The sequence below is a fragment of the Acomys russatus genome, chromosome 4, assembly GCF_903995435.1.
Source record: "Acomys russatus chromosome 4, mAcoRus1.1, whole genome shotgun sequence".
Classification (NCBI taxonomy): domain Eukaryota; kingdom Metazoa; phylum Chordata; class Mammalia; order Rodentia; family Muridae; genus Acomys; species Acomys russatus.
The window spans coordinates 48,367,858-48,390,237 of record NC_067140.1 but is presented as its reverse complement, the minus strand read 5'-3'; positions in this window follow the sequence as shown (position 1 = coordinate 48,390,237).

Here is a 22,380-nt window from a genome sequence, read left to right as displayed (position 1 = left end):
CAGGCTGGACAGAGCTCTCGGTTCCACCAGCTCTAAGACTCTGGTTGGACACAGTGTACAGTTTGAATCCAGAATTCCTGGCTGAGATTGGTGGTCATTTCGGGCCCTGAGTCAATAAATGACCACTGCACGCACTTTGGGCCAAAAGGCCCTAGCGGAGCTTGGTGCGTAGTCCCAGCCCAGAAATTCTGGCTGGACCCTGTGGGCATTTTGGGCCCAAAATCCCTAGCTGAGCTTGGCAGACGGTTCTGGCCCTGAGAATCTAGCTGAGTTCTGCCCGTGGTTCGGTCCCAGTGCTCCTGGCTGGACTTGGCAGGGAACACAGAAGGCTGTGGATACCTTGGCCTGACCCAACGCTCATTCAGAGACCCAGAACAATTGCAGGATCCACAGCAGAGAGGGACTGAGGATCACTGGCTGTGAGAGACCAGAACAACAGGGCTAACCTCCTAACATCCACACCAGTGAAGCTTTGAGCTCGCAGCCTAGGGAAATCGTAAGAAAACAAGTGAATCTATCATCAGACACCCTCCATTCAACTCTGGAAGCTACCCAACAAAAACAAAGACGGCAAGATGTCTAAAGGACAACGAAAAAGCATACGCAAAAAAACCCAAAACAACATGGCGTCTCCAGTTTCCAGCTATCCCAAAGAAAACCACCCAGAGAACTCAAATACAACGGAAATACAAGAAAATGACCTCAATTCCTTAGTAATGAGGATGATAATGGAGGAAACAAATAAAATTCGTAATCAAATGCAGGAAGACGCAGACAAACAGGTGAGAGACATAAAAGAAGCACATAGAGTGGAACTGGAAAAATTGCAGGAAAATGCAAACAACCAGATGAAAGAAATAACTAAAACGGTTCAAGCTCTGAAGACCTATAAAGAGGCAATGGAAGAAACTCAGGAATATACAAAAAATCAGATGAAAGAAATCAAAAAATCAGTTCAAGATCTGAAAATGAAAATGGATTCAATGATAAACACACAGACAGAAGAAAAACGAGAACGGGAGACCTCAGAGAAGAAGGCGAGCAACACAGAGGTGAGCTTTTCTAACAGAATCCAAGAGATGGAAGAACGAATCTCAGGGCTAGAAGATACAATCACAGATATTGAATCAACCATTAAAGAAAATGCCAAATCTGGAAAACTCCTGACACAAAACATCCAAGAAATTAAGGACACCATGAAAAGAAGAAATTTGCGGATAATAGGCATTGAAGAAAGAGAAGACATCAGACTCCAGGGCCCAGAAACTATTCTCAACAAAATCATAGAAGAAAATTTCCCCAATCTAAAGAAAGAGATGCCTATAAACATACAAGAGGCCTACAGAACACCAAATAGAATTGACCAGAAAAGAAAAACTGCCCGCCACATAATAATCAAAACACAAAACTTGCAGAACAAAGAAAAAATATTAAAAGCTGCAAGGGAAAAGGGCCAAATAACATTTAATGGTAAACCTATCAGAATTACACCTGACTTCTCAGCAGAGACCATAAAAGCCAGAAGGGCCTGGACAGAGATCCTGCAAACCCTAAGAGAACACAGATGCCAGGCCAGACTACTTTACCCAGCAAAATTATCAATAACCATTGATGGAGAAAACAAAATATTCCATGACAAAAACAAATTCAAACAGTACCTATCCACAAACCCAGCTTTACAGAAGGTACTAGAAGGAAAACTCCATCCCAAAGGGTCAAGCTACAACCAAAACTACCCAGGAAATAGATAACTATCCCATGGCAAAAACACAACTACACAAACGCTCGACTGGAAACAACATCAAAATTAAGACTCTTAACAGTCACTGGTCATTAATATCTCTCAACATCAATGGCCTCAATTCTCCAATAAAAAGACACAGACTAACCGAATGGGTACATAAACAAGACCCAACATTCTTCTGCATCCAAGAAACACATCTCACCCATAATGAAAGGCATTACCTCAGGGTAAAAGGTTGGAAAAAAATATTCCAAGCAAATGGTCACAAGAAGCAAGCAGGTGTAGCCATTTTAGTATCGAACAAAATAGACTTTCAACCAAAATTAATCAAAAGGGATGAGGAAGGACACTTCATACTCATCAAAGGTAAAGTCAACCAAGATGACATCACAATTCTGAACATCTATGCTCCCAATACAAGGGCACCCACATATGTAAAAGATCTCCTAAAAAAGCTTAAACCACACATCGATCCCCACACAATAATAGTGGGAGACTTCAACACCCCACTCTCACTGAAGGATAAGTCATTGAAACAGAAACTAAGCCGAGAAATAACATCATTAACCAATGCCATGGGTCAAATGGATCTAACAGATATCTATAGAACCTTTCACCCAAACAAGAAAGAATACACCTTCTTCTCTGCACCCCATGGAACCTTCTCCAAAATTGATCACATCGTAGGTCACAAAGCAAGCCTCAACAGATACAAGAGGATTGAAATAATACCTTGTATCCTATCAGATCACCATGCTCTTAGGCTGCAATTCAACAACAACAGAAATAACAAAAAGCCTACACGTTTGTGGAAACTAAACAACTCTCTGCTAAATGACACCTGGGTCAGGGAAGAAATAAAGAAAGAAATCAAGGAGTTTCTGAAATTCAATGAAAATGAAGAAACAACATACCCAAATTTGTGGGATACATTGAAAGCAGTGCTAAGAGGAAAATTCATAGCACTAAGTGCCTTTAAAAAGAAATTGGAAACATCGCACGTAAGCATCTTAACAACACAACTGGAAGCCCTAGAAAAAAAAGAAGCAGAAACACCCAAGAGGAGTAGACGCCTGGAAATTATCAAACTCAGGGCTGAAATTAACAAATTAGAAACTAAGAAAACAGTCCAAAGAATCAACAAAACCAAAAGCTGGTTCTTTGAGAAAATCAACAAGATAGACAGACCATTAGCCAAACTAACTAAAAGGCAGAGAGACAGTATTGAAATGAACAAAATCAGAAATGAAAAGGGAGACATAACAACAGACACTGAAGAAATTCAAAGAATCATAAGATCCTACTTTGAAGGCATATACGCCACAAAATTTGAAAATCTAAGGGAAATGGACGATTTTCTTGATCAAGTTCACTTGCCAAAGTTGAGTGAAGAACAGATAAACAAGTTAAATAGTCCCATTTCCCCGACAGAAATAGAAGCAATCATCGATGGTCTCCCAACCAAAAAAAGCCCAGGGCCAGATGGTTTCAGTGCAGAATTCTACCAGACCTTTAAGGGCGAGCTAATACCGATACTCTTCAAGCTACTCCAAAAGATAGAAATGGACGGAAAATTACCAAATTCATTCTATGAGGCCATAGTCTCATTGATACCTAAACCTCACAAAGACTCAACAAAGAAAGAGAATATCAGACCAATTTCTCTTATGAACATAGATGCAAAAATACTAAATAAAATACTTGCAAAACGAATACAGGAGCACATCAAAGATATCATTCATCATGACCAAGTAGGCTTCATTCCAGGCATGCAGGGATGGTTTAATATACGGAAATCCATCAATGTAATCCATCATATAAACAAACTGAAAATAAAAAACCACATGATTATCTCCTTGGATGCAGAGAAAGCATTTGATAAAATTCAACACCCATTCATGTTTAAAGTTTTAGAGAGATCGGGGATACAAGGCACTTTCCTCAACATAATAAAGGCTATATACAGCAAGCCAATAGCCAAAATCAAAGTAAATGGTGAGATACTCAAGGAAATTCCTCTCAAATCGGGAACAAGGCAAGGCTGCCCACTCTCTCCATATCTCTTCAATATAGTACTCGAAGTTCTAGCCAGAGCAATAAGACAACAAAAGGAGATCAAGGGGATCCAAATGGGAAAGGAGGAAGTCAAATTATCCCTCTTTGCAGATGATATGATAGTGTACATAAGTGACCCTCAAAACTCCACCAGAGAACTCCTAAAGCTGATAAACACCTTCAGCAAATTGGCTGGATACAAAATTAACTCAAAAAAGTCTGTAGCCTTCCTATACACAAATGACAAGCTTGCAGAGGAAGAAATTAGGAAAACCACACCCTTCACATTAGCCACAAGCAATATAAAATATCTAGGAGTTACCCTAACTAAGCAAGTGAAGGACTTGTATGAAAAAAATTTCAAAACTCTGAAGAAAGAGATTGAAGATGACCTGAGAAGATGGCGTGATCTTCCTTGCTCATGGATCGGGAGAATTAACATAGTAAAAATGGCCATCCTACCAAAAGCAATCTACAGATTCAATGCAATCCCTATCAAAATAACTACACAATTTTTTAAAGACATTGAAAGTTCAATTCTGAACTTCATATGGAAAAACAAAAAACCCAGAATAGCTAAAACAATCTTGTACAATAAAAGATGCTCCGGAGGAATCTCCATACCTGATCTCAAACTGTACTATAAAGCAATAGTACTTAAAACAGCATGGTACTGGCACAGCAACAGGCTGGTTGATCAGTGGAATCGAATCGAAGACCCAGATATGAATCCACACACATATGGTCACTTGATTTTTGACAAAGAAGCCAAATCCATTCAATGGAAAAAGGATAGCATCTTCAACAAATGGTGCTGGTCTAACTGGAGGTCTATGTGTAAAAAAATGAAACTGGACCCATATTTGTCACCTTGCACAAAACTCAAATCCAAGTGGATTAAAGACCTCAACATAAAACCAGAGACACTAACTCACTTAGAAGAAAAAGTGGGAAAGAGCCTGGAACATATTGGCACAGGAGACAACTTCCTGAACAGAACACCAACGGCCCAGGCCTTAATGTCAACCATTAATAAATGGGACCTCATGAGGCTGAGAAGCTTCTGTAAGGCAGGAGACACTGTCAAGAGAACAAAGCGACAGCCTACAGACTGGGAAAAAATCTTCACCAACCCTACATCTGACAAAGGTCTAATATCCAAAATATATAAAGAACTCAAGAAATTAAACACCACCAAACCGAATAACCCAATTGAGAAATGGGGCTTGGAACTAAACAGAGAATTCTCAACAGAGGAGTATCAAATGGCTGAGAAACACTTAAAGAAATGCTCAACCTCCTTAGTCATCAGGGAAATGCAAATCAAAACAACTCTGAGATTCCATCTTACACCCATCAGAATGGCTAAGATCAAAAATTCAAGCGACACCACATGCTGGCGAGGATGTGGGGAGAGAGGAACACTTTTTCATTGCTGGTGGGAATGCAAACTAGTACAGCCACTTTGGAAATCTATCTGGTGCTATCTCAGAAAAATGGGAATAGGGCTTCCTCAAAACCCAGCTATCCCACTCCTTGGAATATACCCAGAAGATGCTCCAGCACACAACAAGAAAATTTGCTCAACCATGTTCATAGCAGCCTTATTCATAATAGCCAGAACATGGAAACAGCCTAAGTGTCCCTCAGTAGAAGAGTGGATAAAGAAACTGTGGTACATATACACTATGGAATACTACTCAGCTATTAAAAACAAGGAATTCCCGAAATTTGTGGATAAATGGATTGAGCTAGAAATGATCATAATGAGTGAGTTAACCCAGAAGCAGAAAGAATCAAATGGTATATACTCACTTATATCTGCATACTAGCCCAAGGGGCATGTCCCACGAAAGCCTTCACTTACCAGGAAACTGGGACAGAGGGGAAGGCATCCTATTGGAACTCTAAATGAGAGACGCATGGGAGAACAGCAAAATAAAAGGATCCAGAGGGTCCTAGAAATCTACAAGTAGAACAATATGATAGGCAGATTTGGGCCCAGGGGTCCCGCTCAAACGAAGGCACCAGCCAAGGACAATACAGGAGGTAAACTTTAAACCCCTTCCCAGATCTAGCCAATGGTCAGAATATTCTCCACAGTTGAGTGGAGAGTGTGATACGACTTTCTCACATACTCTGGTGCCTCACATTTGACCATGTCCCCTGGAGGGGGAGACCTGGTGGCACTCAGAGGAAGGACAGCAAGTAGCCAAGAAGAGACTTGATACCCTATGAGAATATATAGGGGGACGTAATCCCCCTCAGGAACAGTCATAGTGGAGGGGAATAATGGGAAAATGGGGGGGGGGGAGGAATGGGAGGATACAAGGGATGGGATAAACATTGAGATGTAACAAAAATAAATTAATAAAAAAAAAAAAAAAAAAAAATTCAGTAGCTTCCCTATATACAAATGACAAGCAGGCCGAGGAAGAAATTAGGAAAATTACACCCTTCATGAGAGCCACAAGCAATATAAAATATTTAGGAGTAACTCTAACCAAGCACATGAAGGACTTATTTGAAAAAAAACTTTAAACCTCTGAAGAAAGAGATTGAAGATGACATCAGAAGATGGAGGGATCGCCCTTGTTCGTGGACGGGAGAATTAACATAGTAAAAATGGCCATCTTCCGAAATACAGTCTACAGATTCAATGCAATCCCTATCAAAATACCTACAAAATATTTTGAAGATATTGAAAGATCAATTCTCAACTTCATATGGAGAAACAAAAAGCCCAGAATAGCAAAAACAATCCTATACAATAAAAGATCCTCCGGAGGAACCTCCATACCTGATCTCAAGCTGCACTATAGAGCAACAGTAATTAAAACAGCATGGTACTGACACAGCAATAGGCTGGTTGATCAATTGAAAACCCAGAGATGAATCTACACACATATAGTCACTTGATTTTTGACAAAGAAGCCAAATCTATTCAATGGAAAAAGGATAGCATCCTCAACAAATGGTGCTGGTCTAACTGGATGCCTATAGGTAGAAAAATGCAATTAGACCCCTATTTGTCACCATGCACAAAGCTAAAGTCCAAGTGGATTAAAGGCCTCAACATAAAGTCAGAGACATTAAATCGGTTGGAGGAAAAAGTTGGGAAGAGCCTGGAACACATTGGCACAGGAGACAACTTCCTGAATAGAACTCCAACAGCCCAGGCCTTAAGGTCAATAATTAACAAATGGGACCTCATGAGGCTGAGAAGCTTCTGTAAGGCAGGCGACACTGTCAACAGAACAAAGTGTCAGCCTACAGACTGGGAAAAGATCTTCAACTCTACATCTGACAAAGGTCTAATATCCAAAATATATAAAGAACTCAAGAAATTAAACACCGCTAAACCAAATAACCCAATTAAGAAATGGGACTTGGAACTAAATAGAGAATCCTCAACAGAGGAATATCAAATGGTTGAGAAACACGTAAAGAAATGCTCAGAGTTGTTAGTCATCAGAGAAATGCAAATCAAAACGACTCTGAGATTCCATCTTACACCCATCAGAATGGCGAAGATCAAAAATTCAAGTGACACTACATGCTGGCGAGGATGTGGGGAGAGAGGAACACTCCTTCATTGCTGGTGGGAATGCAAACTGGAAAAACCACTTTGGAAATCTATCTGGCGCTTTCTCAGAATATTGGGAATAAGGCTTCTTCAAGACCCAGCTATTCCACTCCTTGGAATATACCCAGAAGATGCTCCACCACACAACAGGGACATATGCTCAGCCATGTTCATAGCAGCCTTATTCACAATAGCCAGATCATGGAAGCAACCTAAGTGTCCCTCAGTAGAAGAATGGATAAAGAAACTGTGGTACATATACACTATGGAATATGACAGAGATATTAAAAACAAGGAATTCCCGAAATTTGTGGACAAATGGATTGAGCTAGAAATGATCATAATGAGTGAGTTCACCCAGAAGCAGAAAGACTCAAATGGTATATACTCACTTATAACTGGACACTAGCCCAAGGGGCATGTCCCATGAAAGTCTTCACTTACCAGGAAAGTGAGTAAGAGGGGAGGACATCCTACTGGGACTCTAGGTGAGAGAAGGAAGGGAAAATGGAGAAATAGAAGGCTCCAGAGGGTCCTAGAAACCTACGAAAGAACATTATGATGGGCGGATCTGGGCCCAGGGGTCCTGGTCAAACTATGACACTAGCCAAGAACAATACAGGCTGTAAACTCAAACCCCTACCCAGATCTAGCCAATGGACAGGACATTCTCCACAGTTGAGTGGAGAGTGGGGTATGAGTTTCACATGTACTCTGGTGCCTCATATTTGACTATGTCTCCTGGAGGGAGAGACCTGGTGGCACTCAGAGGAAGAATAGCAGGCTACCAAGAAGAGACTAGATACCCTATTAGCATATACAGGGAGAAGAGGTCCCCTTCAGTCACACACATAGGACAGGGGAGTAAGGGGAAAGCAGGAGGGAGGGAGGAATGGGAGGATACAGGAGATAGGATAACAAATGAGATGTAATATGAATAAATTAATAAAATATTAAAAATACACCTACATAATATTTGTGCTGTCCTTTAATGTAAAATTCACCTCAAAATGTAATAATATAAATGTGTATGTAAAAAACAGCAGAATTTATATTGACTCCAATAGTAAAGTAATTTCTGTGATATCGCTGAATTAAAATATTTGCTTAAAGCTATAAAGTAGATGTTCTTACCTTGTTGGTGGTAAGCTTCGCAGAATCAAATAAGAAATACAAGGGTTGAGGCTGAAATATAAAAGCCACAATCACAATATTTTATTAATACAATTTACCATAGGGTTTATTTATTCAGCTAAAACGATCATTGCGCTACCATTGCAGATACATGTGAATGTGGTAAGAAGGGAATCCGTATTCAAACATGGACTCTGAGAGTTACATTTAGTTCAGTTTTGAAAGTTAAAAACACTCAACCTAAATTTCAATCAATTACTCTTCAAAATATTATACTGAAATATTATGGTTTCTTCACAGGAGCAATATATTATCTATCATCTGTTTTCTCAATACATAGTTTCCTGTATCATCTATATTGTTTGAAAGAAGAAAAAAATGACATAAACCAATAAGCAAAGGGTGCCTTTGATCATCCACCTGAATGTGAGCGTTGAACTTTCAGTGAACAGCTGTTATTCATCACAAAGCACAGGCAGAGTGCTTCTATTGATCTGTAATTATATGCCCCCCCCCGCCCTGCCACCAAAATAAATCACTTGAGCTGGATGGTAGGAAGTCATTTCCAACTTTATTTTGTCTTCAGTAATTTTCCTGAAGATTTAAAAAATTTCAGTATTAATCTTTAACTTTATGAGAACTCTGTAGTTATAGAGGAGAGCAAGTGAACAATAAAAGCTCTGTCATTATTATCAGCGTTATAGTCACCTTCCCTTTTTGTGAGGATTCCAAAGGCTAATCATGAAAAGAATGTTCTAAAACATCAGGTATCATATTTATTTACTGTAGAAGCATGATAGTGGATAGCAGTCTTGTATGCTACAAATATCTGTACTTTCTAGATATTACCAGATTTGCTAAGGAAAATATACTGATATTGTACCAAATTAGTCTGTGAGGCTTGAAAATGTTCATAATCTGAATTCTATCTCTAAGTTAGTTTTTTTTTCCACACTGAAAAATTTTATTATATCCTGAAAAACCCTTTCTGTATCTTCTAGAAGAATTTATTTATATAAGAGAAATTTAATATTCATTGTTTAGGATAGAAATTCGATACAAGATGACCATACACATTCTTAGAAGACAATTGGACAATAAAATTTAAAATTATATTGTATAATGTTATTATTTAGATAAATGAAAGAATGGTCATATTACTATATTAATATTAACACAGGTTTAGCACACTTAGTAGATTAAACATCGATATTTAAATAAGATCTGATTTATACGTATTTAGCAGTGAATGATATGTATGGCCTTCTTTTGGAAGTATTTGTTTCCATTTCTTTACCTCAAAAATAACAGATCTAAGTCAAGGGGAAGGTGTGAAAAACACACACACAGATAAGTCAGCAAGATTTCATAGTATTTGCAGAAAAATGATTTGTAAGAATTATCTCCTTTTTGTAAAGTTTAATGTAGTCCTATAACAACATTGTTTGTACTGTTGTAGGCAAAGATTTTATTGTTCTTCTGAGCACATTTTTCAGAATGTGTGCATGTTAACATATGTAATCACTTCTTTAAAATATTGATACTTACATTCCTTCAAGTTGATATACATCTATGCAGTAATTACAGGATATGTAGATGTAAAAGACATATTGACCATGCGGCCTGTTTCCTAGAATAAGTCCTTTGTTTCTCAGTAGTACTATATATATTTTAGAGGGCATAGATTCAGTAGAATGTTCTATTACTTCATCTGGAATTCTTGCCTCTGACACTGTGACTATTCTCATTGAAAGTACCAAATTGAGTGTTTTTAGATCAATAATAAAGAAACCAATGAAAGGTAAACACAGTACATTATCCTTTTAGGATCATTTAAACCAAGTATTTTTTCTTTCTTTTGATTAAAGATTTTTCCATTTAGATTATTTTGTTATCTAACTTCTAAACTCTGTAATAGTGGCCATATTTGTGGATAGAATCTGATATATATACATTAGTAGAAACTATGTGGTAGATCCTGGTGCCTTTAAATTGTACTCTCATTTCTCCTAACATCTTGTGTGCTGGTCGACTGCTTCTTCATCTTATATCTGAAATGAACAATAATAATGCCTCTTCCCACTTACATGACTGTTTCCTCCTGTTTTAGAGCTGAAGATTATCTTATCTACTGTGCATTCCATGATCAAACAACATTGTTCCTGGTCATAGGCCCAAGGAAATTTGTACTATGTTTTCCGGATTCTGTTCATATTTATCACTTGATAGGAAACCTCTGATGCAGACACTAACACACTGATGGTTTGTATTGTGGTGTGTGAGCTGATGTAAATCCACATAAAATTCTAGTGGCGTGAAAGATAGGTAAACCATTTAATTATCTTCTAAAAATAACAGATGATAAAGAAAACATGCTCAAGTCCATATATTATGGAATTGGTAGAAGAGATACCTAGACATATTTCAAGATTCATCCTGGAATGGCAGAGAGGTGAGATGACTTGCCAAACTCCTATTTTTCTCCTTGATTATATTTTCTTCCCTGTGATGTGTGCTCGAGAAACCATCCATTTCGTGCAGATGCAGTCTCTTGGAAGCACATCCTCTAAGCCTGCTCTATATTCCCTGTATGAAGTTCTCCCAAGGGTGAATTGATTTCTTATGTTTTCTTCCAATCCTGGAAATAATATTCTTGGGCATCTCTCAGGAATTTCTCTGCTAAAAATGATACCAAATGCTACTTATCTATGAAACTATAGAGGCATTCTTATTAGTCATCCCAGAATTGAGAACATCAGTCTGTTTCTCAAAATTATTCATTTGATGAAAGAGAACCAAGGAGAATTTTTCTGATATCCTGATATGTTACTAAGTCTATTTCCTCTAAGTGAATACAATTTCTTTAGTGACAAGAAGCCATGTGCTAGACAGTGTGAGATATGACTAGAAAGCCATGGTGTGAATGCAATTTCCTAGTGCATTGTAAGGTTGTGTTAAATTGGCAGCCAATCTTGTTCACTTGGTTGGTGCATTTCACTCTGATAGTTGACTCCATATGATAGTGCCAATTATGAATTGAATGTCATTATTAAAGCTCCTTTGGCTTTTTTCATTAACTAATCAGTCAATTAATTAATTTACATCCTGATTGGAACTTCCCCTCTCTCCTTTCCCCCTAGCCCTCTGTCTCACCTCCTCTCCCTTTCTCCTATACCCCTCCTTTTTATTTCTCAGAGAACAGGAGACCTTCCGTGGATATCAACCCACCCTGACATATCAAGTTATAATAGGACTGAGCACATCTTGTTCCATCGAGGATAGAGAAAGCTGTCCAGTTAGGGGAAAGGGATCCAGAGGCAGGTAACAGAGTCAGAGACAGGTTTTGTTCCTGCTGTTAGGAGTCCCACATGAAGAGCAAGCTTCACAACTGTTGTGTGTGTGTGTGTGTGTGTGTGTGTGCGCGTGCGCGCGCGCGCGTGTGTGTGGCTTAGGTCAGTCCTGTGAATATTCTCTGGTTAGTGGTTCAGACTCTGTGAGCCTCTATGGGTCCAGGATAGTTGATTCTGTAGGTTTTCTTTTGGTGTCCTTGACCTCTCTTACTCTTTTCATCCCTCCTCCTCATCATCTATAAGATTCCTCAACCTGTGCCTAATGTTTGGTTGTAGGTCTGTAAAACGGTTTTCATCAGCTTTTGGGCGAAGCCACTCAGATGACAGTTATGTTAGGTTTCTGTCTGAAGGTATAGCAGAATATCATTGATTGTGTCAGTAGTGGGCTCCCTCTCATGGCTTGAATCTCAAACTGGGTTAGTCATGTCTTGACAATTCCCTCAATTTCTGTTCTCTCTTTATATCTGCACCTGTTATGTAGGTCAAAGTTATGTGGGTGGATTGGTATCCTTATCCCTCCGTTGGAAGAGTTACCCAATTACAGCAGGTGACAATTTCATGTTCCATGTCCCTGGTCACTAGGGTCATCCTCATAGATTCCTGGGAATTTATGTTGTTCTAAATTCTAGCTTGTGGGAGGAATCTCTGCCCCTCCCCACTGATTCCAGTTTTTATTTATGCCATCCTCCACGTTCTTGATAACCCTTTTTCCCCTTCTTACCACTCTCCCACCCAAGTCCCTCCCTCTGTCCACTCCAGATGTCTATTTTATTTCCCCTTCTTAGTGAGAGTCAAGGATCCTCCCTGGGGCCCTACTTACTACTTAGCTTTTTTGGGTTTGTGGACCTTGTAGCTTGGTTATGTATAATTTATGGACAAAATCTACTCATAAGTGAGTACATATACTTTTTGTGTATGGAGGGGGCGTTACTGGGTTGCCTTACTTGGGAGAATCTTTTCTAGTTCCATTTATTTGCCTGCATATTTCATGATGCAAGTTTTTAATAGCAGAGTAGCATTCCATTGTGTAAATGTACCACATTTTCTTTATCCATTCTTCAGTTTAAGTACATCTAGGTTGTTTCCAGTTTTTGCTACTCTGGTGCTTCACATTTGACCATGTCCCCTGGAGGGGGAGGCCTGGTGGCACTCAGAGGAAGGACAGCAGGTTACCAAGAAGAGACTTGATACCCTATTAGCATATACAGGGGGAGGTAATCCTCCTCAGGGACAGTCATAGGGGAGGGGAATAAGGGGAAAATGGGAGGGAGGGAAGAATGGAGGATACAAGGGATGAGATAACCTTTGAGATGTAACAAGAATAAATTAATAAAAAAAATAAAGCTGCTATGAATGCTGTTGAGCAAGTGCGCTTGTTGAAGGGTGGAGCGTATTCCTAGGAAAGGCATAACTGGGTCTTGAGATAGAACTATTCACAGTTTTTGGAAAAAGTGCCAAATTGATTTTTAAAGTGGCTGCAGAAATTTTCACTCCAACCAGCAATGGAGAAGTTTTCTCCTTGGTCTGCATCATTTCCAGCATGAGTTCTTACTTAAGTTTTTTTTTTGTTGTTGTTTTGTTTGCTTGTTTGTTTGTCAGTTTGTTTCTGAGACAGGGTTTCTTTGGTTAGCCTTGGCTGTCCTGGACTTGTTTTGTACACAAGGCTAGGCTCGAACACACAGATATCCACCTGCCTCTCTCTCCCAAATGCTGGGATTAAAGGCGTGCGCCACCACTGCCTGGCTGTTGAGTGTTTTTTTTTTTTTTTTTTTTTTTTTTTTTAATCTTAACTATTTTGAGGACTATAGGATAGAATCTTAGAGTCATTTTGATTTTCATTTCCCTGATAACAAAGGATGTTGAATACTCCTTAAAGTGCTTCCAGGCCATAAAGGATTCCTCTGTTGAAAATTCTGTTTTGCTTTGTACCCTTTATTTAATTGGGATGTTTGGTTTGTAGGTGCTTAATCTCTTGAGTTTTTGGTATATTTTGGATATTAGCCTTCTGTTGGATATAGGGTTGGTGAAGATCTTTTCCTATTCTGTAGACTGCCATTTTGTTCTTTTGATAGTGTCTTTTGTCTTATAGAAGCGTTTTAGTTTCATAAGGTCCCATTTATTAATTGCTTGTGTTAGTGCTTAAGCTGTTGCTGTTTCATTCAGGAAGTTGTCTCCTGTGTGGGTGCATTCAACTTATTTCCCAATTTTCTTTGATCAGATTTAGCACATTGAAATCTATGTATTTACGTTTTGTGCAGGGTGATAGATATGGATCTATTTACATTCTTCTGCATGCACACATCCAGTTAAACTAACACTATTTGTTGAAGATGTCTTCTTTGTTCCATTGTACAGTTTTGGCTTCTTTCTCAAAATTCAAGTTTCCATAGGCATATGGGTTTACATCTGGGTCTTTGATTTGATTCCATTTATTAACCTGACAATTGTTATTTCAAGGTATGTAAAAATTGTGTAGGCACTTTGATATTGGTTGCATTGAAACTATAGATTGCTTTTGGTAACATGGTCATTTTTTTCTATGTTAATCTTACAGATGGACCCATTCTAGAGGACCTTTCTGACAAATGACTGCAGTAGGTGTGAAGTGAATAGGCAGGACCAAGAATTCCCAGGGCAAAGTGATTGAAATTCTCTGTAACACATGTTTATTTAATTCCTGATGTACAAGTTGCAAAGCAGCCTTTCCCGCTGGTGTTAACTGACAAGGGAAGCTTGGATCTAAAGGTTCATTCAAAATATTAAATAATGGTTTTAAGACCTCAGTAGCCAATTTTAAGAAGGGTCTCATGCAATTTATTTCTCTCAGAACCTTTTGAAAGTCAATTAAAGTTTTTAGTTGTGAGAAATTCAAATGCAGATGCTGAGGATTCACAAACTGTGTCAGGATAATTCTACCCAGATAGTTGTGAAGGAGAGATAAACATATTTTTGTTTAGAACACCAGTGGGGCATGAGAAAAAGACTTGTGAGAGAACAGGTGATGTTTATCTCCTTAGAAGATGAACTACCATGTGGGGGAGATTGGTTAACCAGCTGAAAAGCATCCTTGAACAAATTCTGAGAGGAGATATATATGCAAGCCAAAAACAGGAGGCAGGGCCTTTGGAGACTTGGCATAGTTTTGGCTGCTCATCGCTGCACTTTGAGATGCTCCTAGAGAGAACAGCTCAAGGGAAGGAAGGCTTTGGGGCTCCCGGCTCCAGCTGAGGTTCTGGGCTCTGGTTCCTCCAGGTTTCAGCAGAAGAAATCTTGCTGATTATGCCAGGAGAATTGTGCCTCAAAGCTGATATTCTTACAGTTTTGTTATTGTATTCTTTAAACTCATTTTCCTATTGTTTAGGTTAGTCAGGTTATATGGTAGGTACTCTTGGTTAATAAGTTCATAATAAAATATATTTGCTAAGAAAATTGAGCCTATAAGTGGTGCCCAACATGCTCTGGGCATCATGAGTAACTTAACTTCTAATGTTGTGGAGGAAGGTAATGGTTTTCAAGAGATAGTAATGCTCTTTCAGGGTGTTGGCAAAATCGCAGCTGCTGTTACAAAGTCCTTTCCTGCCTTATATATACCCAGACAGAATCTTTTGTTTCCTCTTGTTTTTTTTTTTTTTTTTTTTTCCTGTATAATATATTTTAAAAGATGGGAAGAAAGACCGATAAGATGCAAAAACTGGAAGGGTCAGTAAATTCTCTCCTTCTGGGGAAGATGGCAGAATGCAGTACAACTAGAAAATTTGAAGGTAGAAGTTGAAGCAAATAGACAACAAATTGTATCATTGATAAAGAAGAAAAACCTGGTAACTGAGAGCGACTGTTTCCCACCAGGTGGTCAGAGCACAAGCATGTGGAAGGGGGTGGAGAGAAACGGGAAGCTGCAGAGGCTGTTAATAAGTTTGCAACAAAATATAATTGTTAAGAAAGTTGAGCCTACATAGTTGAAAGGAGGTTGTAGTTGAATTTTGTCAGGAGCAATTCTAAGTCCAAAGGCTTAAAGAGCCAGAGTCATTTTCTCCAAAACTTGCATTAAATAATCATGACTAGGAATGAGCCAATAAAATATCATTCATATAATGTGTAATAAGGATAAGTGGCTGTTTTTGCCTTATAGATAACAAAGCTTCATCCACAAACTTTTGGCACAGTGTGGGAATATTTTTTATGTTAATGACAAAACATTCCACTGACAATGTTGGTAACGTCTCTGTAATTAATTGAAGAAAGGCTAAAAGCATATATTTTTCTATCTTTTTTAGCAAGCTGGATTTCAATCAAGTCTTCCATAGCAGAGCCAGGAGACTTATAAGAAAGCTGAGCCCCTTGCAAGCTGCCTTTTTTTTTGGTTTTGGTTTTGGTTTTTTTTGTTTTTGTTTTTGTTTTTGTTTTTTTAAAAATTAATTTATTCTTGTTACATCTCAATGTTCATCCCATCCCTTGTATCCTCCCATTCCTCCCCCCCCCATTTTCCCATTATTCCCCTCCCCTATGACTGTTCCTGAGGGGGATTACCTCCCCCTGTATATTCTCATAGGGTATCAAGTCTCTTCTTGGCTACCTGCTGTCCTTCCTCTGAGTGCCACCAGGTCTCCCCCTCCAGGGGACATGGTCAAATGTGAGGCACCATAGTACGTGAGAAAGTCATATCACACTCTCCACTCAACTGTGGAGAATATTCTGACCATTGGCTAGATCTGGGAAGGGGTTTAAAGTTTACCTCCTGTATTGTCCTTGGCTGGTGCCTTAGTTTGAGCGGGACCCCTGGGCCCAAATCTGCCTATCATATTGTTCTACTTGTAGATTTCTAGGACCCTCTGGATCCTTTTATTTTGCTATTCTCCCATGTGTCTCTCATTTAGAGTCCCAATGGATTGAGCTAGAAATGATCACAATGAGTGAGTTAACCCAGAAGCAGAAAGAATCAAATGGTATATACTCACTTATATCTGCATACTAGCCCAAGGGGCATGTCCCACGAAAGCTTTCACTTACCAGGAAATTGGGACAGAGGGGAGGGCAAGCTGCCTTTTTAAGAGCTGGAATCTGGCAAGTCAGGCAATGTTAATTTTTTTGTCCACAGTCTCTGTTGAATTATTCCCCAGAATGTAAGGACACTTTATGGCCTGGGCTCATCAACATGACTCACAATCCATCTTTTAAATTCCTGTCCTATCTTTTTCCATTCTCCTGGCTTAAAGTTTTGGGAGCTATGGGCTCATCTTTTGAATAAATGTTATGAATTTCTTTAGAGTATCAGAAGGAACTGAAATACCCTTTGTTTTTAAGGTTTTCTTAAGAATACGAATGCACATGCCCCATTTCTTAGATTCATTTTGACCTATGATTACCCACTCCTGATCTGACATGGCCTTGTCCTACAAGCCTGTAGCACTCTACAAGTGGGAGCTGAGCTCAAAATGTCAACAAGTAGCAAGAAATGATGAGTAATTAACCTATTATCTGCTCCACATTGGCAGCCAAAGATTGTTGCTCCCCAAGATCAGCTCCAGGAATGGAGAAGAGAAGAGAGGAGAGGTGAATCTATGCTAGGGTGGATTAAGAAGGCAGTGAACAACTGATGAAGGGAAGCCAACCATTGGTTGAACAACTAGCTAGAGGAACCAGTTGCTGAGGAGAGGTTGAGAAATGGAGGAAAAAGATATACTTGGAGACTCAGGCATATATGGTATAAGCTGAAGGTTTTAAAGCCCAGGAAAACATTTCTTCTGGCTCTCTTTCTGTCTCTGTCTCTTTCTTGCTTGAAGTCTGTCTGACTCCTTGTTTTTTGTTCTCTTACTAGCCTGTTGCCTTTCTATCTATCTTTTTGCTTGCTGGTACCCATCTTTTTAGCTCCTTGCTTGTTGTTGCCAATCTCTTCTTACTTCCTGTTACTGATCTACCATTCTCTTTTGCCATTCCCCATTTATCCATCTCTCTTGCTGTTCTCCATGTCACTCTAGCTTACACTTCCCTGTCTGTTACTTGTTTTCTCCTTGGGTAAATCCCAGTATTTTATTGAAATGAAGTTTAATTTTTTCATTACAGATGACATCATGATTTTTTTTTCATCATTACAATCACTAGGGCAATCAAAAGCCCCTCTCCATTCAGTCAAAATAGCTATCATGAAAGAAACAAGTGCAAAGAAAATTTGTTCAGATTCTTGGCAATCAGGATAGGTTGGATCTATATCTCCATTTATTTTTGAAAGTTTATTCTGAGACACCGTTTTAGTAAGTTGCCCAAGTTGGTCTCAGACTCATGATCTTCCTGTTTACATTAGATCTCTCTAGTGGTTGGGGATTACAAATATGTCACTCTATCCCATACATGTAGTTTTTCTTAGGCTACAAAGGTAGTGGTGGTGGTGGTGATGATGATAATGATGATTTAGACATAAGTCCTATTGGTTAGTTATATCATCTAGAAAAGGTTATTGCATTTTTGTTGTAGTCATGACATTTCCATTTATTTGTAATTAAAGCACCTAGTCATGTGGCCCTCATATTAATCCTTTTCTTACCTTTTATTAAAAGTAGAGTGTTTTCTCATATTATATATTCTGATTACAGTTTTCTCTTCATCTACCTCTCACAGTTGCTCCTTCTCCCGTCTGCATCCACTTCCTTTCTGTCTCTCATTAGAAAAGGACAGATTTCTAAGATATAACAACAAAACACAACAATATAAAATATAATAAAATAGAACAAAACTATGACATTGAACCTGGACAAAGCAAACCAACAAAGGAAAAGAACATCAAGAAAAAGTACAATTATAAAAGACCTACTCATTTTCATACTCAGGAGTTCTGTAAAAACACTGAACTGAATGCCATAATCCATATGTTGAAGACCCAGTACAGTCCCGTGCAGGCCTTATGATTGCTGCTTCAGTCTTTGTAAGTTCATATAAACTTTGCTCAGTTATTTAGACGTCTTTGCTCTCCTGGTTTCCTCTATCCCCTCTGACTCCCCTATTTCTTCTGCCTTTTCATCCATGGGTTCCCTAAGCTCTAATGGGAAGGATTTTATTAAGATATACTATTTGAAGCTGTGTGTTCCAATGTAACTATCTCTGCAAATTTATCTGACTGTGGGTCTCTATTTTTTCCCCATATGATGCAAGCAGAAGCTTCGCTAATGATGGCTGAATAAGGCACTGGACTATGAGTATGGCAGAATATCTTTAGGAGGTTTTTTGTGTGCTTTATTGTAGGCAGAGGGCTTAGATCCTCTTTTAAATGTAGCCAATGGACAGCTCATTTTTCATATGGCAAGGGGGCTAGCAGGGGACTGCCTCTGAAAATAACTCTGATGCCACTGATGTGATCACTGCCCCTTAGTGAAGAGGCCCTGTGGGAGCTCAGAGGAAGGTGATGCAGGCTATCAAGAAGAGACCTGATAGGCTGTGGTAAGAGGGTGGGTGAGGAGGACCCCATCTGTCAGAGGTCTAGGGGAGAGGAATGGATGAGGGGGTAGGGGAGGGTGTTAAAGGAATAGGAGGATAAGAGTGAGGTGATGTAATGTGAATTAATCATCATCATCATCATCATCATCACCACCACCACCACCATCATCATCTCCTGTATGACCAAGAAAATGAATGATAGATGAGAGAGCCTACAGGATAGGAGATGTGTGGTAGCCACTCATATATCTGAGAATACATATTCAGAGTATATAATGAAATTAAATAATTTAACAACAAAAGCTATGTATTTGATCAATATGTAGACAATGAATTTGAGGAGACACTTCTCAAATGAAGTACCAAAGATGAAAAATGTTGGAAAAATTCAACATCTTTAGTTACGACAACAATACAATCAGATCCTCACTGAGATTCTTCTTCTTCACCCCAGTCCTTATGGTGATTATGAAACAAACAAACAAGAACCAACCAACCAACCAACCAACCAACCAACCAACCAAGCAATGACAAAAATGTAGTGTTTTTGGAGCTTATTCTTCTAATAGCTTCCATTAAGGTCCTCCAGTTCATGTGGATTGCTGTTCTGTGGTTCACTGCTTGATCATGTCACCTCTTGTTTGATGCCATGTGGCTGACTTCAATGTCAAATGGAACTTTGAAATGTTGTCCTAGCACTATAACATACATGATCCATCATGTAGTAGTTCGTGACTACATACTTGACAGTTCAACTTCAAAGAGTTGTGAATCCCAAAATACCTTTGATTGAGGACAAAGAATATTTAGCTGTTGGTGGATCTCCTCATCTGGAAATTGCAGTTTCTTGGAGAAAGTAGCCACTGTGAGACTTATTACATACCTGCCTTTGCCCTAAATAGTCAGTGTGTGGCCAGAAAGCCAATATATGTGATAAATAACTCTTAATGCCAACTCAGTTGTTTGGCCTATTTTGAGAACTCTTTATTTATTGCCAACAACCATGGTTCATATGTTAGTGGTGAGAAACAAGAATGTTGTCCACAGTGCCAGGGTTAGCAACATGACCCAGGGCATTTCAATACTGACAAAGCTAGGCATAGTCACACTGGGAATCAGAGACTGTAACATTCTGTGATGGTAAGTACAGGCTCTGTGTGGTGACTATGGGTAACTAAGTCTGCAATGAAAGTTCCTTTAAAGAAGCCATACTCAGGGATTCTCACAGAATTTAGGAATAGTTGTGGTACCAATGTAGAGTCCTGTAGATACTGTAGTCCAGTCAAAGGATTGTTTCAGAGGATATGTAAGTCATGGTGGATTCTGGTAGTTGAGATCCATTAGGAAATGGGGAAGTCAGCTAGGCTGTGATCAGAGATACTATTTAGGAAAAACAAGTATTGAATTTAGTGCTTGGGGGCTCTAGAAATACAGGACAGACATGGCGGTTCTCTATTCCATGTATTAAAGGATTTGGATTATTCCCAGTAAAGCTGTTTATCAAGAATGAGAAGCTTGGACCTTTCCTGATGTAGTGAAGAGGAGAGCAAGGGGTATCCTTCTCGGAGACAGGGTCGAGAGAGGCTGCTTTTGCCCAGTTTCTAAGGATTTGGATTAGGTCCCTATCTCAGTACTGTGTGTTGGGTGGTGGTGTTCTGTTGTCTCCTGTGTTCTAGGTTATGGCTAACCAAATATCTGGAGATGGAGTGTTGACACAATTGGGTGACTCAATATGTACCAATATTCCTGTCTCTTGAAAGACATTAAGGCACCATTTTTATTAAAACAGCCTCATTCTTTCTTGTACTTCAGACTTTGTTTAATCAGAAAATTTAATGACCTAGACACATTTCCAATCGCATGCGCAGTTATTATTTGTTAATCTGCTTCCTGGCAATAATAGAGCCTGGAAATGTTTCTAGAAGATGCTTTTTTCTTAGCCCACTTGCATGTGCTCATGGTTTTATTTAGAGAATTCACACATGTAACCACGTGGCTAATATTTCCTTATTTTCAACATTCCTCCTGTCATTTCCTTATTTCCTGTGGGGGATTTCATCACATACTCTTGTCTTACTTTGTGCTACCTTCACCATCCATCTATCCAGTTCTTCACAGTATGAAGCCTCCTACCCCCACATCTGACTTTACCTGCTGGCTCTCACAGAGTGTAGAGAGCCTACATATTCAGCCTTATTCTGTTCATCAACTGTAGTTTCTGATGTCCTATAACCACTCAGAAAATAACTGGCAAATTAAACTCTATTTTGGGACCACTTATTTGAGACTGCGATGGTGGAAATCTATCACAGGTGGACATATCTTGTTTCTTAGTCAAATTTTTTTTACTTGACACTTATGACAAAAATCCTACATATCATCATGTAAATATCTTATAATAGTTAGTAATGATAAGGTGTTCTAACCTGTGTTTCTGTATCTTCTGTCTCTGTACTTCCATGTTTGTATATGTGTGTCTCCTTTTTGTTTCATTGTGTTTATATACACATATATTCATGTCTACACACACACACACACACACTCATATGCATTTATGCCATCTATAAAAACCACAAGAAGCAAACATGAGCAGAACTGCTTAGCTATGTATGTCCAAGAGAACATTTCATGGTCCAATAATCTAGGGCTTAGGGCAAAGGGTAGGTAGAAGATATACAGTTTATCACTACCAATTGTTCATCAGAATATTTGCATTTATTATAAACTGCAGATTTAATGATTTTTCAGATTTTCTCTCTGGGTATTAAATTTCTTTTCTTCATATTTACTTTTAGTATTTTTTCACTATCTGTTGTCTCAAGAAAATTTTTAGACTTTTCAGGATTTAAGATTTCTTATTAAACTACTGTTATAGGAAATCAGCCTTCGGATGGTTTGGCTCAGGCTACAATATAAATCTGTGTCAATGAACTTATTTGTGTTTATTCTCTACATAATTTCTAACTAGATTTTTATGGTCAACCAGGTAATGAATGACTACTTGTTCCCTTTAGATTTTTGTAACTTTCAATATATTTATCCTATTATTTTTTTCCCCATTTCCCACAAAAATACTAAAAAGAATC